Genomic DNA, 7637 nt, shown 5'->3' with positions numbered 1-7637 from the left:
CAGAACTGTGCCACGGTCGTGCTAACCACTCAGCCGTAGTGCCACCCTCTTAAATGATTCAAATACTGTTGCTGCTCCCAAACTTTGGAACAATATGCCCTTGCACATCAAACAGGCCTTCTCACTGTCCATTTTTAAAACTAGTCTTAAAACCCATTTTCATCCCTGGGCTTTAGACCCAACATAACTTCGCTCCTGTTTTATTATTTTATATACCTTTGTAGTGTTTCTATTTTTTTTTATGGTCTATTTAAGGTTTTTTTTTGTTAACTATGTTTTATTTGTGTACAGCATTTTGTCTTCAGCTGTGACTGATTTATAGGGCTTTATAAATAAAGTTGGGTTGAGTGACTTGAGTCGTCTTTTATTCAGTTTTCTCTTTGTAGTTTTTATTACATTTTTATGCTGGAGTGCCATGTCTAATCTCGTTGCAACGTTGATATCAAGATAAGATATAAAAGATAATCCTTTATTCGTCCCACATTGGGGACATTTCTTTTGTTACAGCAGTAAGACAATGGATACCAGCTAAGAATATCAACAGTATAAACAAGTATTTAAAAATATAAAAAAACAATACCCAGAACATTTCTAAAGGCAGGTGTGCAAAATAGTAAAGTGGCCAGTAATGTGCAAATATGCAAAGTCGTGGAGGGCGTGCAGTCTATCGAGATCAATGACAATAAAGACATTTCAATTCAATGATAATACATATATTTCTTGTAGTACACCGGAGGCCCCTTTACACAGAATATAGAACACTGATACAAATAAATAAATACAAATTAAAAGCGTAGTATTTTCAAATGGGAGGACCCTGTGAAGCAGTATATAACACAGGGGTGGGCAATTAATTTTTATCAGGGGCCGCATGAGAAACCTGAATTGTGTCAGAGGGCCACCAACTTTCTTTCATTGTAAAATGCTCAAATTAAATATTTTGAATAGCTGATGCTGATAATCAGAAGAATATAGCACTCTGTAAATATTTATATTAGGCTATGTGAAATTGTGGTGTATTGGTTAAATAAGAAAAACAATCATTGAACCAGTGCAATTTATTTTTAACTTGTTAATTTCCACAAACAATAACTTGTAACGTTCTCCACCTCATGTTACCTCTTCAGTGAGAATAATCCAGTCTGTTCTGGGCTTGAACAAGGGCATTGGAATCTGGCGGAATGTCTGAAGTGGCTATGCGAAGGACAGCTGAGAGGTGGTCAACAGTCATAGAGGATCTATGTTTGGATTTATTAAACTTCATAACTGAGAATGTCTGTTCACAATGATAGGTAGATCCAAAGAGGACTAGGATCCTCTGAGCATGCTTCCTCAGGTGTGGAAAGTTCTCCTCTTTGAGGGAGTAAAAATCCAGCAGTGAGACTGACTTGAAGTGATCTGCCAAAAGTGTGTCAGACTGCAGATCTATGAGTTCCATCTGAACTTCACTTGGGGCATCATCCACACTGCAGTTGAAGGGAGAAGAGACCATGTGCATTTCACTCTCAAGAGTTTTGAAATCGCCTTGAAAACTCTGCATGCAATGTTTCTAACATGGTTGAGTACTTTTGGAGGTGATCGCCTGATCTTTTGGCTTCCTTAAGTGTTGGCAAGTGGGTCAGAATGTTGTCCTTCACTTGGCTTGAGAGAAGCTACAGTTTTCTCATAAAAGCCTTCACTGCACTGTACATCTCATGCACAAAAAGGCCCTTGCTCTGCAGTTTGACATTAAGTTCGTTCATTAGTGCGGTCACATCCACAGTGAATCCGAGGTCTGCCAACCAGTCTTCATCTGAAAGTTCTGAGACGTCATGACCTTTCTGAACACAGAACTCCTGAATCTGGTTTCTCAGGTCCCAGACACTTTTCAGAATTTTGCCAAGGCTGAGCCACCTAACAGTGCAGTGATAGCTTATGTCACCATATTCAGCCTCATTTTCCTCCAACAAAGCAACAAACTGTCTGTGATTTAAAGCTCTCGCTCTGATGAAGTTAACTATTTTAGTGACAGAATCAACAACATGTTTCATTTTTAACACTGTCTTACACAACACTTCCTGATGTATGATACAATGCAAAAATGTCAATTTCTGATCAGGGTTCATTTCTGTCACTTTATCCTGCATTCTCTTTAAAAGTCCAACATTTTTCCCGGCCAGATTTGGACAACCATCTGTTGTCACACCTGCAAGCTTGTTCCATTTCAGTTCTAACATGTCCATACATCCATACATGCATTTACCTCTCTGAACAAGTCATTACCTGTGGTTGTCCCTTTTATTGACTGCAAGGATGCCAACTCCTTCGTGATTTGAAAGTCTGCGGTTATCCCACGTAAGAAGATGAGCAGCTGGGCGGTGTCACGTACATCGCAGCTCTCATTCAAAGCCAGAGAAAAAAAGTCAAAGTCCGCCGCTCTTTTCCTCAGCTGAAGCTCTAAATTTCCCGTGATTTCCTCAATCCGCCTCGTTACAGTGCGTCGGGAGAGTGAAACGTTCTCAAACGCGCCCTTTTTTTCTGGGCACATCAGCTCAGCAGAGTCCAATAAACACTCCTTAATAAACTCTTCGTCGGAAAATGCCCTACTTTTTCTGGCGATTTTATGAGAAATTACATAACTTGTCCTGACGGCTGCATCTCTGGAAGTGTGAAGTTTAGTGAAAAATCCTTGTTGGGTTTGTAGTTTTGCTAGCAATGCATCAGACTCCCTTGCACGCTCTTCACCAGACAGGTTTCTGTATTCATCTTCATGCTTGGTCGTGTAGTGGCGATTCAAATTATATTCTTTAAACACAGCAACCTGTGTACCACAGACTAAGCACACTGCTTTACCTTTAATTTCTGTAAAGAAATATTTGGCAGCCCATGTCTTGTTGAAAATACGGCATTCGTTATCAACTTTTCTTTTCTTGGGGTGTGCCGACATCTTGAGGGTACCCTGGCGAACAGTATCACCTTCACTCACTCAAGTGAATACGCGCGTGAAGGCGCTACGTCTATGACGTGTATATGTAGTCAAAATAAAATTTCAAAATAAAAGTTTAATTTTTTTTTTTTATTTATGGTGTTTATGATTGGTCTTACGCGGGCCGGACAGGGACGTACAAAGGGCCGGATGTGGCCCGCGGGCCGTAATTTGCCCAGGTCTGTTATATTATAACAGATAGGCAAAAGAATGTTTTTGGAGTTGGGATTGGAAGATGGGAAAGGGTGGCAAAGTTATGGAGGTCAGGTGGTAGTAAGTTCCTGAAGGCATTACAATTCTTTTCAGTAAAATCTACACCTACGCTTAGAACACCCCCACAACCATTTGAACTGCGCTTTTTTTTCACTCTGCCCTCGAAACACAAGCACGCACAAATGCAGGCAAAAGAAGCCGAGCATCAGTTCAAGAATACCACTGAGTGATATCTGCCTTTTGTGGCATCCATGATATCATGCAGAAGGGTATAAATAAATAGACATAAATCTTATAGATGCTGGTGGTCTGAAAAGGGTTATAGTCACTCTGAAATGTAAACAAGAAGCACACCACATTCAACAAGAAATATTACTGTAACACACATGGCGTACCATGCATTTCACACCTAGGCCTTCAGTAATGGCCTTTAGTGATGTGCTCTTTCTGGAAGACGCTTTTATTATCTTGTGATTGTTCCTTATTCAAGTTCTTTTCTCAAGTGAAGTTCAAAAAAGGTTCAACTTGATTTGTATTCTATCATTTTTGTACATTGGTAGATATTTCAATTTATGTTTCTTGTGTTTTTCAGGAATAATGTGTTATAACATAACAAATGTAAAATGCATTCTTGTATTTTATAGTTGATTTGTTGTTTGGGGCGGCAGTAGCTCAGGAGGTAGAGCGATCGTTTTAGGATTAAGGGATTCCAGTTCGAATCCCGGCTTGTCCGTGTTACATGTCGAAGTGTCCTTGGGTAAGACATTGAATCTCCAATTACCCCCAATAAGCAGGTTAGCGCCTTACATGGCAGCACAGATCACGGCCGCTATTGGGAAATGTGAAGCACAATGTAAAGCGCTTTGGGAAGTCATTGACTTGAAAAGCGCTATATAAATGCAGATCATTTCATTTCATTTCATTGTTGCGCTGACAAGACAATATTTTTATTTATTATTTTGTGATTTTTTTTCTAGAGATTCTCAGTTGCTTGACATTAAATTCACTTAGTATAAAAAGTTCAAAGTTTGAATGAGTTAAAAGTTTGTTATAGCGTGAAAAAATAAATGCTGTTATAGTAAAGTAGAATAATCGAGTTTATACTTTGGTGCATTACTGCCCGCTAGCTAAACTTTTCTTTCACATTCTAGCAGGCTTTGATGTCGCCAAATCGAAATCTGATTGGCTAAACCAAAAGTTTTTTCTTCTTCTTGTGAAGGTCTCCAGGCAGATTTCTAACCCTGTCAACAATTAATGGTTGAAATGTCATTGGTTAAATGCCCACCGTATTTTCCAAACTAGAAGGAATTGTTTCCATTATTTAGCCGGGGGTGCGACTTATACTCTGTTGCGACTTATTATGCATTTTTTGGCTAATGCGACTTATGATTTGGAGTGATTTGTAGTCCGGGAGATACGAATAAATATGAAAGCACACATCTGGATGCAGCAAAACCAGGGGGGAAGCCATGAAAAGAAGCTAAGGACTAGGAATTATTTAATAAGTATTCATGAGCAAAATACAATTACATCACATGATTCACTTAGGCAGCACGGCGGCTGAGTGTTTAGCACGGTTCTCAGATCATGGGATCAAATCCAGCTACCGTGCTTCCTTTGCAGAGTTTTCATGTTCTTCCCGTGCTTGCGTGGGTTTCTGCCGGGCACTGAGGTTTTCTCCCACATTCCAAAAACATGCATGTCAGGTTATAGGCTGGTCCGAATTGTCCCTAGGTGTAAATAAGCAAGAGAGTTGTCCATCTCTGTGTGCCCTGCGGCTGGCTGGGAACCAGATTAGGGTGTCCCCTGCCCACTCCTAGATGGGCTGGGCTCCAGCACCCCTTTGACCCTACTGTGAATAAGAGGTGCAGATAATGGATGGATGGATGATTCACCTATTTTTAGGCCAGCAGAGAAGGCCTTGCAGGTCCTGACAGCCCACCACTGCTACACACACACACACACACAAACACACAAATAACGCTATCGGTTTAGATCACTAGCTCAGCAGATCTCAAAGCGCACGATATCTTGCACCACACACACATTGACAGCAACGAGTTTGTGTGTCCCTTGTCAATAGGACGTTGAGGGTTTTGCCACTAATGACCAATGTAGAGATAAGAGAGGAGAGGTTAATGTGTTGCTGTGGGTGATCAAGATAAAAACCATCCCTTCAAGCTTTGCACAATGACGCAGCCAGGGACAAGCAACGGGGAGAAAGAGAGAGAGCGTGTTCAAAGCCCAGGTGAGGATTTTTTGTTTTTGTTTTTAACTAAATCAAAACAAGAGTGGTACCAATATCCATCCGTGCGTTTTTAATGCGTGTCCTAATTGGATTCATTCAAATGGCGTCGGGGACTGCAAAAGCACGAAATCCACTAAAAGTAAGCGCAGCTTTGCACCGAATGTGTTATCGGTACACAGCGAAGTATATATGACCCTGTCTGCTAAACAAAAGGCCTTCATTCTGAAGGTTCTTTTGTCCATGCATGTGTGAGTGCGAAACCCGCGTGTGTAAGCGTGTTGCGTGAACAACGTGTAGCCATAACATTCAACACATGGACATAATTTAGTAAGATCAGAGACAAAAACCAGGAGTATATTGACCATATTCTGTCATTTGTTTATATTTTTCTTTCCTGTGCACAGGTGTTAGCTATAACTGATGAAATGTCATCCATTTCAAGTAGTAGAACTTGATTACTTTTTATTACGGATGGATGGATGGATGGATGGATGGATGGATGGATGGATGGATGGATGGATGGATGGATGGATGGATGGATGGATGGATGGATGGATGGATGGATGGATGGATAGATGGGTGGATGGACGGTTGGATGGATAGATTGATCTAGGAATGGATGGATGAATGGATGGATGGATGGTTCAGATGGATGGATGAATGGATGGATGGATGGATGGATGGATGGATGGATGGATGGATGGATGGATGGATGGATGGATGGATGGATGGATGGATGGATGGATGGATGGATAGATGGGTGGATGGACGGTTGGATGGATAGATTGATCTAGGAATGGATGGATGAATGGATGGATGGATGGTTCAGATGGATGGATGAATGGATGAATGGATGGATGGATGGATGGATGGATGGATGGATGGATGGATGGATGGATGGATGGATGGATGGATGGATGGATGGATGGATGGATGGATGGATGGATGGATGGATGCATGGATGGATGGATGGATGGATGGATGGATGGATGGATGGATGGATGGATGGATGGATGGATGGATGGATGGATGGACGGATGGATCGAAAGATGGATGCATGGACGGATGGATTTATTGATGGATTGATGGAGGGGTCAATGGATGGATGAAGGGATGGATTATCAATAATGATAAGCGCATATCCACTTTGTAATCATTAGACTAGGAGTGAGCAAACTACAACTCGTGGGCCACATGCAGCCCCCAAGGTTCTTAATCCGGCCCGCCTAATGGTAAAAGTATGGTAAAATATGGTAAAAATATAATACAGTAATAACAATTACAATGGTGAATAATGTCCTACTAATTACAATTGTGTTTTGGTTACACACAAGTCTTTTCTTTAGTCCGATCAAATTTATCAAATTTAGTGCTTAAAATCAGGTCAAGGTCTGTACAGACTACAAACTCAGGGACCTAATATATAATTTTGCTTTAATTCTGAGTGTTTCAAAACCAAACAGGCACCTCAAACTCAATTCGGCTCGGGAGCTGGATCCAGACTTTAAGTCCTCAATGTCAACGCCAAACGTTTGAGTTTTGTTTTTCTGCACAATGCTTTATCGTTCAGCCTACATTTGTAGCATACCTTACTCATTATAATCACAGATGAAATGTTTTTTTTTCTAGGTACAACGCATTTATTCATAAACAATGACATAAAAAAAATCATGTTTGGCATTGAATCATATTTTCAATGATCTGTTCAAACAAATGTCATGCCATCACACCTTTTCCCCTCTCATTGAACTCCTGCAGTCTTCTTGCAGCCGCTGGCTCCTGAAATTTGGCATCTTGTGCCTTGACAAGTGCACCGATTTCAGGTGTCAAACCCTGAGTAGCAGCACATTTAACAATGTCATTCAAGTCAAGTCATGTTTATTTGTATAGCCCTGAATCACAAGGAGTCTCAAGGGGCTGCACAGACCACAGATTATTGCAAACTATAGACTATTATTACACCATCCCCTGATCTAAAACCTACATTCGGGCAAATAATCCACAGATATTGTCAACATAAAATATAGGTTATTCATATGCAATAGAATCGAATTTTGTTTTAAGCTTAGATTTAAACAGTTCCAATAAGGTTGCAGAACGAATCTCAGGGGGCATTCTAAAGAGAAGAAAGAAAGAACAAGACTATTTTACTGGAAAAGATGATTGTTAAGTATAATTTTGCATAACTACTTTTGCATCATATTTTTCCGA

At 40.5% G+C, this 7637-nt stretch overlaps 1 pseudogene; it reads right to left on the bottom strand.

Moving 5' to 3' along the window:
* Nucleotides 1-1043: 1043 nt before the first annotated feature.
* On the bottom strand, nucleotides 1044-3096 carry LOC148352990 (general transcription factor II-I repeat domain-containing protein 2A-like; annotated as a pseudogene).
* Nucleotides 3097-7637: the final 4541 nt, after the last annotated feature.

Source organism: Urocampus carinirostris, chromosome 14 (genome assembly GCF_059441175.1).
Source record: "Urocampus carinirostris isolate Australia breed hairy pipefish chromosome 14, RoL_Ucar_1.0, whole genome shotgun sequence".
NCBI classification, from domain to species: Eukaryota; Metazoa; Chordata; class Actinopteri; order Syngnathiformes; family Syngnathidae; genus Urocampus; species Urocampus carinirostris.
This window is presented reverse-complemented; position numbering and strand designations above follow the sequence as displayed.